The following is a 23,016-nucleotide window of genomic DNA, read 5'->3' as shown; positions in this document are numbered from 1 at the left end:
GCATTTACATTTTCCTTTGAGATACTACTAGGCTGTTATGACAGTACTGTCTGTAACCACTACACTTGCATTGAAACTGGCTGGATTAGCACATTTCATAAGCACATGAACAACAGATTTTTACAGATGGGAGGTAACATTGTGCCAAGCAACCACAAAACAGCTTATGTTCATGTTGGATTTGAACCAATATGAAGCAACAACTAATATACCATCCTGCCTTGCTTCATATATAAATACACATATATAAATTAATGAGGTACAATAAAGTAATGGACAGACAATCTATGAAATAGTTGGCAAGGAGTACAAAATTTCTTTACTGCCTTATATTAAAGCACACACAAGTGGGAGAAAAAACAGAAGATCATAAACAATAAAAGAATTGACAAAAACCCTGCTCCTTCTCTCATCCTATGTATTCTGTGCAGAAATTTCTGTAATGAAATATGGTAGCTTGAAGGCTGGCTTGAATCCCAGGTACCACATAAAGCCACTTCTCATTTCCTGCCTGTGTCTTGTAGGTGCTGCCTTGAAGTGGCTATCAATCTCATCCCGGATGCACTTTGGGGTCAGGGTTGGTCCACTTTGGTTATAAGCACTCTAGTTTGGAACTCCTCCTAATAGCTCCTGATGTCCTTACGCATTGGGCAGCTTACAAATAGCAAACTCAGTTGTAAGACTACTTGTCTTAAACAGGCAACACAATTGAATTTCTCCCAGACAGACACCATGTGCTGCCTCTTATCCAGCTGGAAGCAAATGACTGGATGCCTGCCAGTACTACTGGTTCTCAAAATAAAAAAGGGCAATATGGTCTCAGGTTTTCCTGCCGAGGAACCAAGAGCTGCCAGCTATCAGTCAGAAAGTCTGCTGCTTTTCTGCCAAGCTTCCATGACTTTTTGTCTCTGATGCACCACCAATTATATTTACATTTACATATATTTACTTAGCAGATACACTTATCAAATTTACTTACAAAAAAGGTTAACACAATCATGGCAACATCATGCCTGTGGGATGTGACAGTGCGGGTCGGCCCCACTCTACCAGGTTATTCTGCGGACCCACTTACACCTGCTACTACCTATAATGTGCCAGTGGATGAGGACACAATGCACAAAGCAAGGGGTTGGTGAAAAAGTGCTCTAATGCTTTTATTAAAACTAGGGGGCTCTGCTCCCTGCTCGCTTCGCTCGCCCACCCCCAGGTTTAGTTTACCGGATATACAATTTAAAGAGATTGGAAATTGTTACATATGCATTATTTTCACTTTTACTTTAAAGCTTTTGTAAAAACAATACTTGCCCTTTATTTCCGGCCCTGGGTGTGGTTAAATCTCTTTTTCTCGCAGGACATATAATGCTGCTCGAGTTATGAAGGGGGGGTAGCTGAACGCAAGCTAAGGAGATGCCATTCGTTCAGCTGCTGTCTTTCTGCTGCTGCTGGTGAGCTGCGTGTTCTGTTTGTGGTGCTGCACGTCAATCATTTAAAAGCCTGTACAGCAGCTGTCCCTTTGGCACTTTGTGTCTCTGCCGCTCGCGTTGTGAAGGGAGGGGGTGCTGAACACACGCTAAGGAGAAGCGGTCGGATCATCTGCTGGCTTCTTGCTGCTGCTGCTGGTGAGCTGCGTGTTCTGCTTCCCGCACAGTGCATCAATCATTTAGCAGCTGTCCTTTTACCACTTTGCGTCTCTGCCACTCGCTTTGTGAAGGGTGGGGTGGGGCTTAACATATACTAAGGAGAAGCGGTCGGATCATCTGCTGGCTTGCTGCTACTGGCAAACTGTGTATTGGGCTTGTCACGTGTTGCGTCAATCATTTAAAAACCTGTACAGCAGCTGTCCTTTTGCCACTTCGCGTCTCTGCCGCTTGCGTTGTGAAGGGTGGGGGCAGTCGGGTTGAACGCACTCTAAGGAGAAGTGGTCGGATCATCTGCTGGCTTGCTGCTGCTGCTGGCGAGCTGCGTGTTCTGCTTGTTGCTTGTTGTTGTTTTAAGAGCTGGGAGCACATGAAGTGTGTCTGCCAAAAGCATTCCAACAACTGGGTTAGATGTCTGTGAACTTGTTTTAACTGTTGTCTCACTGCATTGTCTCGCGTGACATTAAAGTGTCTCTCGCGGGACGTCAAATTGTCTTCTGAGAAGATCACATCTCGTCTCAACTAGTCTCCCTCCCAAGATTTTTTTTATAATAGAGAGACAATTCAAAAACAGTGTCCAAATAAATAGTGCAATGCTCTCAAAAGTCCATAAATAAGTAATCCTTGAAAAACAGGTGACAATCTGTGAATATAAAATCAGAATAAACCAACAGTCATCAGGTCCTTCATGCTCTGTCAGACATGCCCAAGACCCTCTTCATCTCCCCACTTCACCCATTGTTCACTCAGCTGGCGGAGACACTATCAGCTGCGGTACTTACCACCCGACCCCTGCGTTAGCTGCCTTAAAGCAGCTCAGGCCAGACCGCTCAGAGTCGGTTGTCCTTTCGTTTTCCTTCTCACACCCTTGGTGTACCTTGGATCCCTGGTGTAGGATGCCGCCCTGATCGTTCCCACTCCTCAACAATTAATCATTGGGGACTATCTCACCCTAAAGTGTAGATCCTTCACTTCCTCGCAGGCTTACGACCGTGCTGCCTTTACACTCACACTGCATGGCTTGTCCTGCCTTTGAAACAACAAGGAAAACCAAAGCAACAAAGTCCCAAAAACACAAATCCAGAATAGAGGTTTCAAAAACTGAGCAAATGTTCAAAATCAAGTTAATCACAAAAAATAAGTACAATAATAATTATCATTAGAAATCACCACATCACCAAGCGTATTCAATGAACTGCAAGGGACTGGGGATTTCCTCAGCCTTTATAGTGCTGAGAGCAATCTCTTTAGGTTAGGTACACTTTTTTATCCGCCTCTTGGGGGACCACCCACAAAATACATTGCACATGGAAAAAGATACACAGACATAAGGAAACAAAGTAACTGATAATGTTAATATAAAAATTATTAAAACAGACATAAATGACAAATTTGAACCCTCGGAAGAAACCCTGGCTAAAACACAACACTGCTGTAACATGTTGAAAACAGTAAGTACAGCCATCTCAGGTGGAATGGCCCTTAATTATACTTTACTCACCATCAATAATATAGCCATCTATATAGTGAGCATCATTATTTATGCCAACTAATTTTTATATTGTTCTAAAAGTAAACATCATTATTATTTTATGGTATATCTTTTGATTTGGAAATGACACATTTAACAGTGAATTTAAAAGCGGTGAATATTGGGCTGGGTAGGATACAATGGTACCGTAATTCTATACTTTTCCTTTTATCTAATTGTCTTTTATTTATCAGTTGTATAATGCCAGTCTGAAGTTTACTAAGGAATCTGAAATTACTTTATTTATTTAATGCAGAACTTGGACTTTCATGTAATTATTCAAAGAATATTTAGGGTTCCATGGTGGTGTGTGATTTTAGTTTAAATACAGGGTGCTCAGGCTCATTTGAGATAAATGTCAGGATAATACAGTGAAACGTTTTTTAAAACTTCCAAAAACCCACATTTTTAATTTAGCTTTATTTTAGCTTTATCATAGTTGCTTTTTTGCACTATTTTCAATTGATTATAAAATTCTTTGCAATATCATTGCAATATAATTTGAAGATTTGCAATCAATACTAACTTTTACTCTCTCTTTTTTGTACGACTGCCATCTGATCAAGGTACTCTGCAGCAACCGAAAGAATGTGGATACTCCAAATACTGATGAGACCCACTACATCAAATCTTCTAGGATGGTGCATGAAAATAATAAGTGGGGCAAAGTCCAATACTACTGAATAAAGAGGCACTGCAGTGCAAGATATTGACTAATTGAACAGCAGAGCAAGGCTGTAGCCGTCAAAAGGGCTGATGTTCTATAGGTAAGCAGAAAACAGGGTCCTAGTGCTTTCATATTGAATTTTTTGGTAGGTCACGTCATTTTCTCTGTCTCCCCTTTGCTGTGAACATGTTTTGAGCTGCTGGTAATAAGTATGAACCCATACTAAATTTGCAAAGGCTGAGAACAACAACATTTATTTATATAGCACATTTACATACAAAAAGTAGCTCAAAGTGCTTTACATAGTGATGAAAAGAAAAATAAAAGACAAAGTAAGAAATTAAAATAATACAACATTAGTTAACATAGAAAAAGAGTAAGGTCCGATGGCCAGGGGGGACAGAAAAAACAAAAAAAAAAACTCCAGACAGCTGGAGAAAAAAATAAAATCTGCAGGGGTTCCAGGCCACGAGACCACCCAGTCCCCTCTGGGCATTCTACCTAACATAAATGAAATAGTCCTCTTTGTAATTAGGGTTCTCACGGAAGGACTTGATGATGATGGTCATGCAGACTTCTGGCTTTTAATCCATCACTGTTGGAACATCACGGCGCTTTGAGTAGATGCGCCACCACCAAAAGGACACCGGAAAAGGAAACAGAAGAGAGAGTAGGGGTTAGTACAGATTGACCTGACCTGAGCCATTGGCCCCAGGATCCAAAAGTAGACATAAACCATTGATCCCAGGACCTACATTTTTATTTATTGTAACTTGGGGAAAGATAGACTCAAATCCAGCAGCAACTTGATCTCGTGCTTTAAATTTATCAGGGACTCCGCGAGGGACACCAATGGAATCAAAGTAAACGCCAGGGCCGTGAAGAGAGAACGTGGAGGGGTCAGCAGAGTGGGGTCGACGACGTTGGCCAGAGGTGGACGACACGCGAGGAGAATTCAGAGGGAGGAGACGGAAAGGCATAACAAGTTGGGTTAATGCACATGTGCCAGTCCACACAGGGGGAAGAATATCAAGTAAGTTTAATCTACTGCACATCCACCAAATATCAGCACGCGGAGTGGTCTGTGTTAACAGGAAGAGTGATAATGTAGAATTAAATGAGGTAGAGTTAACCTGAAAAGTCTGGGAACAGAAGGAAGAAGGGATATTACCAATGTTAGTACCTCGGAAGGGGGAACTATAATTACTAGAGAAGCAGGTATAATTGCCTTCATGAGACTGGAACATCGGGGGAGTCATATGAGGAGTGGGGGGGAAGAGGAGAGAAAGTGTAATGCAGTTAGAGTCTTTCGGTGTGGATGGAGAGGTAAAAAGGGCAAGGAGACAAGGAAGACCAACAGGGTCAGAAATATTAGAAAGAGGGAAAGGGACGGTAGCCAAATGTGGCCTGGATGTAGCACAGGCGTAGCAATCAGATTGATTTACTTGCTTAGCCGAATATAATACCCACTGCAACCAACGGTTCTGATCGCCATAGCCAGTTTCAATTGAAAAAGTGGATGAAAGGGTGGAAATATTCATAATCTTAACAGGAGAAAAGTCTGAACCAGAAGTTGGGGAGACGGGTGTGTGTGCAGGAGAATGAGAGGTGTTAGTAACAGGATTGTCAATCTTAATTAGAAATCTCCCTAAAGGGTCTGTTCCAGATACATATGCCCTTAATATATAGGTTCCTGAGTCATGTAAAGAGGGGTTCTTCAAAGTGATGATCAAGGGGTTACAATGGTTGTCAGCACATTCATGAGAGGCATGTCCTTTTATGATAGAAAACCGATTTTTCAAACCGTATTTTTGGGCCTCAAAGGGTTGATAACCCCAGTCCTCAGTTCCAGTGTTAGCAAAAACCCATTGCCAGTTGTCGCAGTTACTTCCCCAATAATACTTCATAACAGTCATACACACGTATTTGTCAGACCAGGTCCACTGGGCTTGTCGACCAGTTCCACAGTTGATAATAGAGCAGAAATCAACCTGCACTGATGTGGTGATTCCTAACGGGAAAGTCAAGGTGACCAGGGCAGTAGACAAGGGAAAAGAAAAGCATAGTAGCACAGCAATCAAGGGTGCCATCTCTTGCAATGTGAGGCGTGAATCCAGGCGGGCAATCCTTCCACTTTCACTGCATGTGGTGTGGACAGAAGAACTTGGAACGGTCCTCTCCACATCGGCTGATGCCAATGTTTTCTCCGAGTGTCATGGACGAGGATCCAAGTGCCTAAGGGAATCGGTGTGTCTTTAGATGGAAGACTAGTCCTCCAGGCCTGGTTAACCTGCTCGTGGACTTCTTTCAGAGAAGCTCGGAGACCTGTAAGACAAGAGAGAAGATCATTGTCCACAGTATGCTGGTTAACATTTCCCATAACCATGCCCACAGGCATAGGTCGTCCGGTCAGAATTTCAAACGGCGACAGTGTTCTTCCTCTCAATCCCATTAAGGCCAGAGGCAAAGCGTCCGGCCAGGATAAATTTGTCTGCTCACAGATTTTTGCTAATTTAGATTTTAGGGTGCCATTGCACCGTTCCACAATGCCTCCACTCTGGGGGTGGTATTTGCAATAATGATGCACATTTATCTGGAGCCAGGTGGTTAATTCATTTATAACGGAATTCACAAAATGAATGCCATTATCAGTTTGTAATTTCTGTGGTATGCCCCACCTAGGAATAATTTCTTAGATTAAAGCTTTGGCTACAGTTTTAGCATCAGCGTGTTTAGAAGGAAAAGCTTCTACCCATCGGGAGAACACATCAACAATTACTAGGCAATAACGGTAACCTTTAGACGGAGTTAGTTCAATGAAATCCATTTGGAGGTGTTCAAACGGAACCATTGGATTAGGTGTAACGGCGGGACTTACCTGGGTGCCCTTTCCTACATTAAACTTTTGACATAATGCACAGCGCCTGCAGAACTGCTCTGCATATGTAGAGAAGCCTGCAGCTTCCCAGTGTTTTTCAACATCTTGAATCATGGCGTCCTTTCCAGCATGGTCTAGGCCATGAGCGATTTTTGCCATACCTGGGAAAGAAGCCTTTGGGAGGAAAGGTTTGTTAGTTTGCCTATGGGTCCAGACTCCATCAGAGAGGGACCCTTCTTTGGACCATTTTATTTTTTCTCTGTCCGTGGCTGCACTCCGTAAAGAAGCAAGTTGATTATCAGGGTCCTGGTTATTTCTCTGTTGGAATAAAGAGATTGGTGTGTTATTATATGCAGCCTGTTTAGCAAAGTGATCAGCTAATTCGTTTCCTTTGCTGACAGGATCTTGTTTTCCTGTGTGAGCTTGATATTTAACGATCGCTAACTTTGATGGTTTAGTTATAGCTTCTAAGAGGGATTCAATCAGCTTTTGATGTTGAATCGGTTTGCCAGCGCTGGTCTTAAATCCTCTTAATTTCCATAAGGCTCCATGATCATGGCAGACTCCAAAAGCATATCTGGAATCCGTATAAATTGTTATAATTTTCCCTTCGGACAACTGACATGCTCGGGTGATAGCTATCAATTCAGCTGCCTGCGCTCTTAAACTTGATGAAATGCGGTTTGCTTCCAGCAGGTGGCCACCTTTCACTACTGCATAGTTGGTCGAGGGTGTTCCATTTTCCAATTGCAAAGAACATCCGTCCACAAAAATTAATTCTCCAATATCTAACGGTGTTTTGTGTAGGTCTGGTCTAGGCTTTACAACTTTAGCTATTTCATCATGACAGTCATGTGGCTCTCCTTCTTCTTCAGTTGGAAGAAGAGTGGCTGGATTTAAGGTAGAGCATCTTTCAATGGTGACATTTGACAAAGTATAGAGTACATTTTGATAGTGTAATGCTCTTGCAGTTGTGAGATGTGAGGTCTTAGCCTGTACTAAAATAGAATGTACAGCGTGAGGTACCTTTACTGTTAGGGGGCTCATGAGCACTATATCAGTACTGGCCAGTACAGCTTCAGTTGTAGCAGCCACAGCCCTAAGGCAAGGTGGGAGAGCTGTAGCTACAGGATCCAATTTTTTTGAAAAATAGGCTTTTGTTTGTCTGCATGTAGTTGCGTTAAAACTGCATTCATAAATCCCCCTTTTTCGTCCACAAACAGAGTGAATAGACGAGAATAGTCAGGAAGACCTAACGCGGGCGCGGACAAAAGTGCACTTTTTAAATTGTAGAAAGCTTTCTCAGCTTGCACAGTCCATTGTACCTGGCCATAAAGAGGAAGGCCAGGGGTGTTTGCCAAATTTTGTAACGGCTGTGCCATTTCAGTGTAATTTAAAATCCATTGCCGGCAGAAACCAAAAATGCCCAATACAGACATAACCTGTTGCTTTGTGACAGGTCTGGGAAGCTTCTGAATGGTATTAATGCGATCGCTAGAGAGCGCTCTTGTACCACAAGTGATGGCATGACCTAAATATCTCACAGTTGTTTGAACTAACTGAAGTTTTGCCTTAGAAACTTTATGGCCATTTTCTGCTAAAAAAAATAACAATTTTTGAGTGTCATGGGCGCAATCTTCTTCAGTAGTACTACATAACATTATATCATCTACATACTGTATCAATACACTGTCTTTGTCTGGCCAAAAGCCTTCTAAATTTTGAGCAAGAGCTTGGCCATAAACACAAGGGGCTTCAGTATATCCCTGAGGCATGACGGTCCAGGTCCATCGGCGGTTTTGAAAGGTAAAAGCAAACCAGAATTGAGAATCAGGGTGCACGGGAATGGAAAAGAAAGCGTTAGCAAGGTCAATAAAAGAGAAATACCGGAGGTATCGTGGAAAGAATAGTGGAAGGATTAGGAACAATAGGTGTTCTAGGAAAAACCGCAGAGTTAACTTGTCGTAGGTCTTGAACAAAACGCCATGAACCGTCAGCCTTTTTTACAGGTAAAATGGGGGAATTGACTGGAGAGTATGTAATTGGAATAATCGCTCCTCGCCTCACGAGATCAGAATGTACGGCGGCGATACCAGCCTCTGCCTCTGGGGACAGAGGATACTGGGCACGGTACGGGCGGAAGGAAGATTTCGGGTGAATCACCAGAGGCTCACAATGGGCTATCCTTCCAAAATCATTCTTCCCTTGGGACCAAAGGGAATCAGGGAGCGAAGAGAGCCAAGGGAGAAAGGTGGTTTGCAATGAAAAAGCAGAAACGGAAGGACAGCACAGCACACAATGTACTAAAAAATCATTTTGAAGCACAACTTTAGTTATTAAATGATCCGAGGTACCAAAGATACCTGGAGCAACGTGCAGCCAGTCCGTTCTATTAAGACATTGTTCCACCCATTCCCCAGTATCCACCCAGTGAACGGTGCTAGATTTGGCTAGAGAAACATGGGGAACTGAACTGCCGAGATAAAAAATATTCTGTGAGCATGTGAGATGAACAGAAGCAGCAGCTTGTGTGGATGAAATAAAGATACAGGGAATGTGAAGGGTTTCGGGGCAGGTGCCTGAAGAAAGAAATGATTCTAGCCAGGGGGTGTCTACCTCTGCAGGGAAATATTGGGCAGTACAATGGAGGGTGTCAGGGACCTGTAAGAGGGGAAATAAACAGGAGGGAACAGAGGGTAGGGCGTTGAGGAGGATGGTGTGTGAGGAAATGTTTAAAGTCCAAGCTGCAAATGAGGGTTTGGGGTGAGGGGCGAGTTGGCACAGTAACTTGGGAGACGAGCAGAAAAATCCCTGTTCAGTCATAGAAATGGAGAGAGAGAGTTTTGTCATGAGATCCCGTCCTAAGAGGTTAACTGGACAGAGCTGATTTAAAAGAAATCGGTGTGTCAAAGTGGAACCACCGGAATGTAGCTGAACTTGAAGAGGTTTTGACACCAGTAAAACATGCAGTTGTCCAGAAGCAGTAAGCACAGTCACTGTATTGTTCGAGGCAGGGACCTCCTTTAGCGAAAGGGTGGAGCACATAGCCCCCGTGTCCACGAGAAAGACAATTTCAGTGCCATTTAATAACAGAGTTAATAATGGATCTGTTTCGGAGTTGTGAGTGAGCAAAGGCAACTGAAGAGAGTGGCTGGGGGTCCCTGCGAATTCCTAGGAATAAGGAATGTCTTCAGGTTCAGGCAACGGAGGAGGGGGAGGGCGTCTATGTGGACAATCACGGCGGAAATTTCCAAGTTCACCACATCCGTAACAGGTATAAGGTGCAGCATTTGGATCTGGAGGGGAAGGCAGCCAAGAAGGCGATCCACTTGGATTAGGTAGCATATATCCGCGACCTCGTCCCTTTGGGATCAGGCAATTCAGACACAACGTCTTTCAGCTCTTGAATTTCCCAGTTACGATGTATCAGTACAGTAGTGGGGTTATTAGCTCCTGCAGGGATTGTAGGATCATGTCGAGGATTTGGAATCTCAATTAAAGGGCATGAGAATAGAGGGTAAGGGGGTTTAGAGGATCTGAAAGGGGAGTGGAAGGATGGCGACTGGATAAGGGTTCGACTTCTAGTGCGTTGTGAAACAGAAGATCTGGGATCATGAAACACAACCCCCGCGCCCATGGTGTTACTTTTGTCATCCCCTGGATCAGTGTGTGATGAAGGATCATAGTGATATTCTTGATCAAAAAAGTCGAATCCCGAGGGATCGCTTTTTAATTCTAGCGCAGAGGGCGCTGGAGGAGGTGGGGGCTGCGGATGGTGTGTGTAAGGTGAGGAAGCAAGTACGGGAAATAACTGATCTTTTTTTTCGCTCTTTTTCCACCTCTCATCCGACTGTGGTCCCGAATCTGCTTGCACTTTCTGTAAAGCTATCAGTAATTCCTCTTTTTCTTTTCTGGTTTTAACTTCTGCAGCTAACAACTCATTTCGTTTCTGTGTAGCCTCCAATGTGCGATCTTTAATTATCAGTTCCCGTCTGTCAAACATGTCCATTCGGTACGGTCCTCCTTTACAACAGCCCTGTGTATTCATGCACAATATCTTTCTGATTTCTTGTATTTCACGTATATTACATGTGCCTTCAATAGGCCATTTCCCTCCGCTCTGTTTATTCCACTTCCTACATGCCTTCGTAAAATCCAACCCAGTTTTCTTTTCTATAAACTTTCTAGGGGACCCTCCATTAAATCCTGCGGACATGCTTGGAGCCTGGTGATTCTCCGAAAACAATTCCTCCAACATTAAGTTTTTAGGACCCTGGGGGACCTGTTTGACTGGCGTGCTATTAATGTTTCCCATAGTGAGCGGCAGGCCTTCAACAGAGAACAAATCAGTCCCCGATTATTTCTCGTCCCACTTGTCATCCCCGGAACAACCAGTCGACAAGTGGAAAACACGACCTCCCCTTTTTTCAAATTTCACACGTACTCTAACTGCCCCTTTCACCCCTATTCCTCTTTTATTTTAGGAGCGTGCCACTCGCTCCTTTCTACTCCAATTCACAAGGGGCGACTTACTAACATTCACACTGTGCTGTCACTCTCTATGAATCCCTAAAACCCTTCTATGGTTTCAATACAGTATTTTTCTCTATTCTTTCTGGATGCTTTTTTTTTTCTTTTCTCTTTTTTCTGCATTTACGTCTATTTCTCCCAGCACACCAGTCAAACCAACGGGAATCCCCCGAATCTACTCACCGTGACTCCTTCTGCCTACCTGGAAAAATCCCGTCCAGTTGTTTTTCGTTTCGGTCAGGAGGAGGTCAGCGACTCCCCACGCAGGAAAACGCCCGAGGTAGCCCAGTCCTAACTTTTACCGGAGCTGGTCCTCGATCCACGGAAATCAGTCCACTTGGACGAACCCACTCAGGGAGTCATCTGCCCGTCTCCTGCCCCACGGTCAGGCGCCAAAAAACTGTGGACGAAAAAGGCACACTGACAGCAGGCAGATAATATTTCTTTAGTTCTCTTTATTATTCATTCGGAGTCACAGTAAGTAGAGATTCAAAGAGCATAACTTATTGCCGCAAAGCTCAGTTTGAACCCCGAATAAAAGTTAGGAGGGGTTTTTTATAATTCAGCATCTCGTGATTAATAAGACAGAAAAACATCCTTATCATCTAAGTAGAGTTAAACAATATGTCTGTTGAGCTAAGCATTATCTGTGTTCTCAAAGCTAAGCACAGGAGAGACGCCTTGCATAAACTACATGTACTTTCTGCAGCCTTGTGACCTTGTCCCTGAGACATTCACTCTGAGAAAGGAAAAAACAAGAAACAGCTTAGATTTTATTCATGTGGACACTATTTCTCCTGAACCCTGGAATAACATATTTAGTTAGTTCATAAGCCAAGCGTCTCTCACTGGCAAGTTACAAAATAGTTGTTATAAAAATTCTAATTTACTAAACACACAAGATACATGGTGCTGAGGAAAACATTCTTCTTCTACATTCCTACTAAACACACAAGATACATGGTGCTGAGGAGAACATTCTTCTTCTACAACTAAGATTTCAGTTTTCTCTTTATTTAGCTTGAGAAAGTTACTATTCCTTTATTCTGAAATACAATTCAGACATTGTGTTAGTGAATCAAGAGAATCGGGGTCATCAGGTGCTATTGATAAATACAGCTGTGTGTCATCAGCATAGCTGTGGTAGCTCACGTTGTGCCCTGAGATAATCTGACCTAACAGAAGCATGTAGATTGAGAAGAGCAGCAGACCCAGGATAGAGCCTTGTGGAACACCATATAGGGTATCATGTGTCTTTGAGTTGTAATTACCACAACTAACAAAGAATTTTCTCCCTGCCAGGTAGGAGTCAAACGAATTTAAGACACTGCCAGAGATGCCCACCCATTGCCTAAGGCGATTTCTAAGAATATTATGATCAATGGTGTCAAATGCGGCACTCAAATCTAAGAGGATGAGAACAGATAAATAGCCTCTGTCTGCATTTACCCGCAAATCATTTACTACTTTAACGAGTGCAGTTTCTGTGCTGTGATTTGTTCTAAAACCTGACTGAAATTTATCAAGAATAGCATGTTTATTGAGGTGCTCATTTAACTGCATAATGACTGCCTTCTCCAGAATTTTACTTAAGAAAGGCAGGTTAGAGATGGGTCTAAGAGAAGTGGCTATCTGACAACTACAGTCCATTATCTAGGGTCTAGGGTCTTTGGGGTACCATGCTGAGCAAAGATCAACTTTAGGTTTACTACAACATTTGAAGACCTTGTGGGAGTAATGTTACCGGTTTCTGTGTTCTTTCAGAGATAATCTATGATCTGAAGGTTACTTTTCTCATATAATACACACAAGTTGGTACCTATTCTGTTTCAAGATAACTTGGTCAGCATTGATGGTCATACAGGGTTAATAAAACATTATGTTTTAAGTTGGTCAGTTCTGAATGACCTTCTTTAATTAGTAAATAAGTCCTGACCACCACATTAAATAATTAGCTCTCACTCTGCATTTTACAACTCATGTGTAGTATTAATGTTTGCTTATATAGTATGTATAGTTTTGCCTAGTTTGGGTTTTTTAATCATGAGGATTCCATTTCTATTATTTTTACATTTTGCTATGTAATTTAAAGGTAATTTTTATTAACAACTTATCTTTCTTTCTTTAAACAACATTGTTTTGAAGGTCATGTGACCAAGATGGTCATGTTGACGACATAATGTAAGCTACAATATAAATACAGAGGCATTATTGCTCAGTGGATCAAACACCCTTTGGTCTTCATTATGATAGCGTTATTTCTATGTAGGCCCTACTGTTAGGATTTGGTGTTTTGGTTTTGGTCTTCTAAATCTGACTTGTTACGTTTTGGCTCCTCTGTCATTCTGAGTCTTGCTTGTTTTTTGTTTTTTTTTTACCACAATTTTTATTTTTCTGTCATCTCCCAGTTGTTTTGTGCTCACAATAAACTTCATGCAGCTCATCTAATACCATACTGCACATACAGTAGGTAAGAGAAGTATCAAGCTTGAACCATTGAGTAGGAGACATCTCACACTATGAGCAATACATTTTCCAGTCAATATTGTTTCAGTTTCCAATCCAATCTGTCTGGTATATATAAAACAATCTTGACTAGGATGGATCACCTTTTAATTATGTTAAGATTCCTGTCAAGTAAGATGGGCTAGGTAAAAGGCTGCAAAGAAAAGCAACAACATAAATATTGTTCTCTTCTCCACTTTGCCCACAGAAGACTTTACAGGTGAGAGAAACGAGATCTGTGGCCACCAAACTCTTGTCAAGTACATGGCATAAGAATATCTCATTAGTCACATTTGAAATCTCTCAATCCTTGGTTACAGCTTAATAAACATGTTGGCATGTAGAACACACCACAGAGTCTAATGGGTTGTTTCCATGGTGAAGCATCCAGCTTAGACAAAATTTTATATAGTTTACATTTCCAAAATAGTTCAAACTTTGGGGGACAGAAATTCTTTTTCTAGCTTGACATATCATTATTCTGCCTTATGAGAGTATGGGAAGCAGTTTCATAGCTACAGCAAGACTATAGGAGGAAGCATTAGCCGAAATGTTCAGCTACTAATCGTATCATATACAGTAGAATGAGCACTGGTATTTTAGTAAATTCCTTTTACAGTCTGATAAACACCCCAATACCAGTGATTTCCTTTTGATAATGAATATTTCAGAGTTTTGACTTTTTCAGCAAGATTTGGTATGAATTTTCCAAGCTGATTTATCAATCTCAGAACACTCTGCAGTTCAATAATGGTGATCATCTCTGGCTGATCTTGTACAACTTTAATTGCTTAGTCAGCTTTTGTTCATTAGTATTACAAACATGTCTGAGCAAAGTTTGCAGCCTCCTCCACTAGACACATATCATGCCTATGCTCGCCAAGTGTTTTGTCCTTATCTGAAAGTGGTAACAAAACTTGCCTGGGTGCAGCCTGGGACTAGGAGGTTACATGTGGCCTCCATTGTCTGGTTTATGGTTGTAAAGCTCCCTTAGGCTATTGCAAAGCTTTATGTTACTCCTGTACTCTGCTATCCAATTAAAACATTACTTTTAATGTAATTAGCAATTAATTATTTTATTCATATGCACTCATCTACTACTGTTTCACCTTGACAGAATTTTATGTATCTTTTTAATAGTTTAATAATTTATTTCACAATTATTAACATATGGTAAAAGAACTGAAGAAGATGGGGACGCAGTATAGGTTATGACATTAAATGCATCTTAAATGAGTCCTTCAAGTCCTGGCTTACTGTGTGTAACAGAGCTGAGCTCTTTGCTCCATTCCCAATACTTACATTAGCTATGAAAGGGACACAAGTCACTGGGTATTTTCCCAGAGGCATTGTTGCTTTAGGCAGTAAACAACTTTTCATTCTTCAACAATTTTTGCAAATTTCTATGGAGATCTTTAGTCATAGGAATATGATTATTTTATTCAGCCGTGGATGAGGCCTTCAGTGGAGATTTTCTGCTCCAATCTGGAAGAAAGATTTCCTTGTAGATTATTTTCTTCCAGCTGTGAACAATTTCTTTGAAGAAAGAATAATTGTGTATTGACAAAGCAGGCAATCCTTGGCAATGTTGTCACTGTAACCCTCACCTTTATAAGTGGACAAAGAGTGAAGCCCTTTTAGTTATTCTAAAATAATTATTTTAGAATAACTAAAAGGGCTTCATTATAATGAACATCAGTGTCAGATTCAGAACAGATTAAAATATAATACCACTTCCATTAAGAACAAAGTGTGCCAAACTTATGCTACCTGTAGTCTGTACACGTTTTTCATTCAGAAAAGGAATATATAATATCGCCTTAGTCGTGCAACATTATATGTATACATTTAGGTAATTCACAGCAGAGCAAGGTTATTGTAACCGTTTCATATATAAGAGCAGGCACAGTATTTTTTCTAATTCAAAATATATTTTAGTCTGTTCATGTACAGTAGATGGTAAGAAATACAATACTCATATGAAAGTAAGGACAATAAGGTCAGTCCAGAATAGCTCTTCATATGTATATCAGCTGCTTTGAAAATATTGGTGAGTCTAGACTTGAAGGTCCTCGGTGTACTACCTTCAATTATACTACTTTGTTACTTGTTCCATCTATCCATAGTTATCTTTGTGAATAAATGATCTTAAAAAGTGTGTGAAATCTATTCTTAAACGACTTCTATTTATATATGTCCCAGTGTTCAACCTGAACAATCAATATTAATGCAACAGCTGGCATCCACCCTGTTTCATAATTATAAATGCTTCTGTCATGTCATCTCTTATCCCCCATTTACTTTCAATGAATTGATTCAACTGCTTCAGTCATAATAGTTTGTAGGGATGCATCTGGGCACATTGAAACAAACATTGCCAGGATTTGCAGCATTTACACATTGCATAGCCAAATAAACTACTGTTTTGTACAGTACTGTAGGTTGTTTTAAAGATTAGTGTCTCCAGGTTGGAAAATATGAGGAGATACAGATGCAGAATTTGTAAATTTAAAATGCTTTCAATATACAGTATTGATGATGGCTTTCAGAAAAACATTCATTTTTAATATTTTTGCCCCTTGCATTGATAATGATGAGGTAAGTGGGTGGTGTCATCATTAGTTTGAAGTGAAGTAGAAATCTTGTACTGTACTGTACTGTACTGGGTTCATTCTGGAAAAAAAGGAGATCGGGTAAAGAGAGTGTCCCTGGCTCAAGTAAAGTATTCCTTAATTTATACATATTTTTGTTATTTATTAAATGCTAGCTGTGTAAGCCCGTTCTGTAAAAAGCCCGGAGTCCTAGAAACTATTGAAATCGTTAGAAAAAAAATTTAAATGTAGAGATGTCAGGTAATTGAAAGGAACTACTCTGGGCATCTCTCCCCTTGGTTTCGTTGTGCTGATGTGCTCGCCTCGCTTGTGTATTAGTGTCGGGAGGAAAAGTAAAACTGATACCGTTTTTCAGATGTGCTCGTCTTGCTTGTGTAAAAGTTTCTCTCTTTTCTCAGCAGTTTTACTTTGGCAACAGAGTCACTTTCTTCTTCTAACTCGTTAACTTGAGGCCGCCTTGCCGGCTCTTTGAGCTTCATGCTGTACTAGCCTCGCACTTCCGGGCCGGACAAACAGACACACACACTTCCACGCGTAGACGCTTATATATAAGATAATTTTGTATACTTGATATTGTTAATGTGTTTGAACGTCTTGTGTGTTAATATTAGTTATTATAGTAATTATTTATTATGTATTTATTATGTTTATTTTGTGTTAATGTATTTGTGTTTAGTCATGTGCCCTACCCCTTTAAAATAGAGTGGCAGGTGCCAGGGCCACCATGATGATCAGATGAATGACCACCCTCTGCCTGTTTATTTGAGGCAAAGAGCCTTGCCTTTCTGAATGGCATTGAGAGTTGAGGAGTCTGGAGCAAGTTTAATGAGTTTTTTCAGATATTCCCTTGTTTTATTTTTCTTTTTTGATTTTCTAATAATTTTCTACAAAGGGAATGGAATTTTGTTTTGGTTTTTGTCCATAACTATCCTCGCCTCTAAAGGGGATTTTAGAATTTATTTTGAGATTTCTAAACTTTAAATGTCTTAGCACCATTTAAGGCCTGTGCAGGCAAAAGTGTACCTTTTGAGTTTGGGGCTAGACTCTGAGAGGTGAGGCCTAGTTTTAAGCTCCAGACCAGTGGGGTTGTAGGATATTTCAAGGTTTACAGCCTTTTCTCTGTATTTTATGGAACTCATAGTAAGACTGAAATTGGCACATTTCTTTGTAATGAGTGAGAGGGATACTTCATTGTGTGAATTGCTTTGACAAGTCAAAGAAAAACAGGAATTGGTACACCAAAAGGATGGATTGACAACCAAAGAAAAGGGCAAAAAAAGTACAAAAAGTTGCAAGACAAGAAAAAATGAAAACCTAGTGTGACGATTTGTCCATAGCACTGTGCGAATCAGTAATCACACCCTAAAAAGTGTGTAAGAGTATGTTTCACTCCGTGGTTATTTGTGGTGCTGGCTGACCACGCTGCATAGGTGGACGGATCAGTCAGGTGTCTCAACAGTGCCAGGGAAGTGGCAGCTTATTGCACCTGGCCTAATTAGAGAAGCAGCATAAGAGTAGCCTGCGTTTCAGAATGGGACAGAGGGGAAAAGACAAAAAAGATAGAACAGAAACAAAGCCACGAGAACAGCATTGCGAAGGAAGCCAGGATGAGCCAGCCAGTTTGTGTGATAGGCAACTCAGTTGTTAACCCTGCGAAGGAGTGAAGGATCGATGCTCTAGGTGTGGATCGTCCCCACTGAATATTTGTTGATGGGTACAATTGAGGCAGAGTCCCTTCCAGGGATTTGAGGCATGCCACGGGAGCAAGAAAGATGTCTTGTGCCTATTCAACTGCTTATGATACTCCATTTACATTATATTGAAAAGAAGAACAGTTTGCCTTCTCTTACATTTTGCCTGTGGTTTCTTGCCTAGAAATTAAGAGTTTATTATTAATTCCAGGTCAGGAGAGGTGAGAGGAGACACCCTCAATATGGTCTGTTCATTGTGTAGTCTTGGATGAAATAGCACTACAAGTAAAAATGAACCTTAGTGCCTGAAGCCCCGACTGCCTAGTGGGCACACAATGGCTGACAATCTTTGAGTCTGGCATGGAGAAATATGAACACACAGGTTTAATTGATAGTTTGTGTATAGTGTAGTCTTGGGTGAAAGAGCACTATATGTAAGAATGTACCCTAGTGGGCTCACTATAGCTGACAATCCTGTCCAGGTGAATCCGCTATACACAAAACAGTTTGATGTATGTACTCCTGCATAGCAAAGGAACTCAAGGTTTATGGTCAGAAAGAAAAGAAAAGTGTTTTTCCATATTTTTAAACCCATCCATCCATCCATTTTCCAAACTGCTGAATCCAAACACAGGGTCACAGGGGTCTGCTGGAGCCAATCCCAGCCAACACAGGGTGCAAGGCAGGAACCAATCCCAGGCAGGGCGCCAACCCACCACAGGACACACACACACACACCAGGGCCAATTTAGGATCGCCAATGTACCTAACCTGCATGTCTTTGGACTGTGGGAGGAAACTGGAGCACACAAAGAAAACCCACACAGACACAGGGAGAACATGCAAACTCCACACAGGGAGAACCCAGGTCTCCTGACTGTGAGGCAGCAGCGCTACCACTGCACCACCCTTATTTTTAAACCATGTAAGCTAATTTTCATATCTTTGAGGAAAAGCTGAGTACCCAGAGAAAAACCTGGGGAGACAAGAGGAGAATATGCAAACTCCATTCAAAACACAGAACACTGGTTCCATGAGCTGGCAGAACTAACTACTACACATCCATACAGCACACGACTTAATTAAAGGGAAATGTTAATTTTACATGTATTTTTCAGGTTAAAATTTGATTTTATCGCAATATAAAGATAAAATGAGCATCATGGTACTAAGCATTCAAGGCACCTTGAAAAGATCTCTGGTCTCGACATTTGCCTATGTGTCTTTTACATGTTCATTCTGTGTTAATATTCCAGCCTCCATGATTAAAAGGCAGACATGTTAAGCTGAATGCTGCTTCTGTGTATTGGCCCTGTATGAGTGAATGATTCTGCCGTGTTCAGGGTTAATTCATGCTTTACATTGACTAGTGTCGCCACAGCCTCCACCTCTCTGTAACCCTATAATTGAATAAGGTATTTTAAAAAAATGGATGACTGTGTAAAGGATTTAACTAACAGAACTGAACATCAGAAAAAGCATATAACCTAATTTCTTTGTCTTTGTGTAAAAGATGCACATAGTGTGAAGCAATCATAAAATGCATTAAACGTATAAATATCAATTTCACACAAGATAAAAATGGATAACGACATTTCCATAAAAATGTTGTTGTATGCACTTTACTCGCCACTGTTACTGCACACCAGTGACTTTTGTGTTTTACTTTGAATCTTGAGAGCCAGTGACATGATTAGCACACCCCTATTATGCAGATACTGAATTCTTATGTTTTACCTATAGCATGTGTTGCTTTCATGCTCCAATGTTTCTGTCACATTCACCAGCATGCCGTTAGTCTTTTCATGGTTGATCTACAGCTGCTTGCCTTAATAAATGAAATATTCATCACAAGGAATGATGCATTGTCTGTTAAGAAAGAACACATACTGTACAGACAAACTGAACCACAGAAACTGAAATCAGACGTGAGACACAAGATTAAGATTGCAGTGGATGACTAAAACTGAAAACTGTTACATTAGAAAATATACATTGTAAAATGAAATGTCTAAAATGCCTCAGCAAAAGTAGATAATGGAATTCAAAAAAGAGAACAGTAAAAGACATATGCAAGCCTACTACTTATGATAAAATCAAAAGCCTGTGAGCTCCTCTGTGGTTCCTTTTCAATCAGTTTTTTCACTGTACTGATGATACCTTAAATGGACAGTTTCCTGCTGATTTTACCTGCAGTTTTTCTTCTAAAGGACACATGCTTTTTGTGTCTTATTTTTAGACCAGCTGTTCAGTTCTGTGATTTTGTTTCTGCCCTTTACGTCTCTCCTGTAACGAGACATAAAATGGTCAAAGAATAACAATTTCTCCTACAACACAATGAACTAATGGAATAAGATGGCACCGACTTTAAGAAAGAAAGCCCAGATTCTTTTACAGACATTAAATGTCAGTTGTTTTCCTATCTATTTGCAAATATTTCTAACAGCATCTGTTGAAGTTCTATACTAATTTCTGATACACAAATGTATTTTTTTTTCTTAATTTTCTTTTTACTTGCTGAAAGAAGCCATAATGAAAAGATTTAATTATGTCATAAAAGAGATCTGTCCATTAACATTATCCTTTTGGTGAACTTCCCCAGTAGAGACTGTCACAAAAGTGACCATCTGTCTACCCTACGGGAGCTACAGATAAGAACACATGGGAAGACATGATGTATTATACTTTAAGTCTAACATGTCTCCATGGTAAGGATGAAGTCCCACCCTCTGTGAAATCAGCATTGGTTCTATTATAAAACATGTCCTTTGGTCTTTACTAAGAGTTTGGTGAGCCAAGAGGTTAACAGGACTGACTCTCTGCAAAGGATGAGAGGATTGGAGATGATGGGAGGAGTAACCGCCTTCTCACACTGTACTATAACTTTCTTTTTTTTTTCTTTTTTAAATTCTAGATCCTTACTCATTCTACATAAAATAATTGGGTGTCAGGAGTAATTTTCATTTTTAGTTTTATAATTTATTTGTCATGTTAGAACCATCTTGGATGAGAATAGGCCAGCCCAACAAAGCTTACCAGTCCTATCCACTTAGTTTTCCCAAAATAACCTCAAGTCTAGCTTTGAAGATCCTACTCTCTACCAAACTACTTGGCAACTTATTCCATGTGTCTGTGTTTCTCTGTGTGAAGAAAAGTCTCCCAATGTTTGTGTGAAATTTACCCTTAACAAGGTTCCAACTGTGTCCCCATGTCCTTGATGAACTCATTTTAAAATAACAGTCTTGATCCACTGTACTAATTCCCTTCATAATTTGAAACACTTCAAACATGTCACATTTTAATCACCTTTTGTTTAAACTGAAAAGACTCAACTCCTTTAATCTTTTTCCTCATAACTCCACTGCAGCCCAGGAATCATCCTAGTCACTCTTCTCTAGACTTTTTCTAGCACTGCCAAGTCTTTTTTGTAGCCTGGAGACCAAAAGTGTATGCAGTATTCCAGATGAGGCCTTGCCAGTACATTATAAAGCTTGAGCATAACCTCCTTGGACTTGTACTCCACACATCATGCTATATAAACTAAAATTCTGTTAGCCTTGTTAATGGCTTCTTAAAATTGTCTGTAAGATAACAGTGATGAGTCCACTACGACTCCTAAATTCATCCCATAAAATGTACTTTCAATTTTCAACCCTATTGTGTATTCAATCCTAACATTTTTACTTCCCACATGTAATGCTTGACATTTAAAAACATTAAATTTCATCTGCCCAAGCCTGTATGCTGTCCCTCTGTATTGATTCAACTGTTTCAAGATTATTTGCCAATTAGATTAGATAAAACAGCCTGGAAGGTTTACTGTGTAGCTCAGATGTTGGTGTTGGTTAGTTAGAGGGAAACAGGGCCACATTTGAACCAAAGAGGTACAATGTATTGGGGAGGTGTATGAGTAGGTTAGTCAAGGATTATTTAAATTCGGACATTGGTGGGGGTGTAAGTAATTTAGGACAGGACAGGCTTGTAATGCTGCCTAATGGAAAAGACAGTGACATTAATAAAAATATAAAAAATAATTTGGAAATTTCTAATACAGTTAAAAAGACAAACTAAAATGAATAGTACATTAAAAATGATTTGCCTTAATGAAGAATAAAACAAGTGAGTTGGTATTATTTGTAGTTGCACAAAATTACAGTATCATAAGAATAACAGAAATCTGACTAAATCATAAATGGCCACATATTATTTAGAAAAGACAGGCAAAATTAAAGAGGGGGAGAACTGTTATTGATGCAAAGGAGAATTTGAATGTGTGTCTGCTTCAATTAGGTGATGAGACATATTCACTAACAATTAGTGAGTACAACTGGATTCAACTAGAAAGCATCAGGGATATATGAGGGGGGACCCAAAAATAACCGGAATTTTGTTGTTGTTAGGTTTATATATTTATTTCCGGTTATTTTTGGGTCCCCCCTCGTAGATGTGGCATTGGGAGGATGTTATAGTCTCCTAGTATAGACTATTGGTTCAATATGCATGTTTTTTTTTAATTCATGTTTTTTTTTAATTTGTCTTCCTCTTTTAAACATATTTATTAAATTTAATTACAATTGAATTCATATATATAGTGTCCACTTAGCATATTTACAAATTAAATACAGTGTGATCCCTAGGATGGACATTCAGGCTGTTCTAAAACCCACGTAAAGAATAAGGACACCAAAAAATAAATGAGATTATAATCTTATTACAAAGGCAACATTAACATCCATCCATCCATTTTCCAACCCGCTGAATCCGAACACAGGGTCACGGGGGTCTGCTGGAGCCAATCCCAGCCAACACAGGGCACAAGGCAGGAACCAATCCTGGGCAGGGTGCCAATCCACCGCAGGCAACATTAACACAAAGAACATAAAAGTACAACAGCAAGGAATACAACAAAGGCATATTATACCAGTAGTCTGCTCTTAAAGCACAACACTTTCACTTTAATAA

At 40.4% G+C, this 23,016-nt stretch overlaps 1 protein-coding gene across 1 annotated transcript in view; it reads left to right on the top strand.

The window, feature by feature from the left end:
• LOC114662331 (endogenous retrovirus group S71 member 1 Env polyprotein-like) overlaps positions 1–23,016 on the top strand; it is a 946,272-nt gene that overhangs the window by 469,778 nt on the left and 453,478 nt on the right. The gene's annotated exons all lie outside the window — the stretch shown is intronic.

Source organism: Erpetoichthys calabaricus, chromosome 12 (assembly GCF_900747795.2).
Source record: "Erpetoichthys calabaricus chromosome 12, fErpCal1.3, whole genome shotgun sequence".
NCBI lineage: Eukaryota > Metazoa > Chordata > Cladistia > Polypteriformes > Polypteridae > Erpetoichthys > Erpetoichthys calabaricus.
The sequence above is the reverse complement of the archived record's forward strand: the minus strand, read 5'-3'. Positions and strand labels throughout refer to the sequence as shown.